Source organism: Pteropus vampyrus, unplaced genomic scaffold, assembly GCF_000151845.1.
Source record: "Pteropus vampyrus isolate Shadow unplaced genomic scaffold, Pvam_2.0 Scaffold10359, whole genome shotgun sequence".
In the NCBI taxonomy this organism is placed as follows: Eukaryota; Metazoa; Chordata; class Mammalia; order Chiroptera; family Pteropodidae; genus Pteropus; species Pteropus vampyrus.
The window spans coordinates 1-496 of NW_011899140.1; positions in this window are offsets into that span (position 1 = coordinate 1).

The following is a 496-nucleotide window of genomic DNA, read 5'->3' on the forward strand; positions in this document are numbered from 1 at the left end:
CCCAGGCAACGATGCTGATGCTGTTATGGTCCAAGAATCACATTTTTGACAACCTCTGCTTTCTAGCCTCTCTGATTCAGGAGTCTTCCATCTAACCCTTTTCCGGGTTGGTGTCCTCAGAATGAGGGTGGCTCCGGGGGTAGAGAGGCTGCAGGTTGAGGTTTGAAAAGCAGACTGGTCTCTACTTCCAGAGTTTGTCCTTCATACTGGAATCTACTAGGTTATTCCTAGGGACTGAAAATTCCACCCCCTGGTTCCTCCTCCAACCCCCACCCAACCCACACACCCAGAGCTGGGAGCTCTCCCCTACTCACTCCTCTACCCGTCACTCACTCCAGGAGGAGTTCCAAGCTGTTGGGGGAGCCCCTGGGTCCAGAGCTCACCCATCCTCATGCCACATCTAGAACAACCCTTCATTCCTTTCTTCACAGATGTTTCATTCACCCTTGTCTCTGCTCTGAAATTCCCTCAAAGCATTTTCTAATAATTTTCCAAA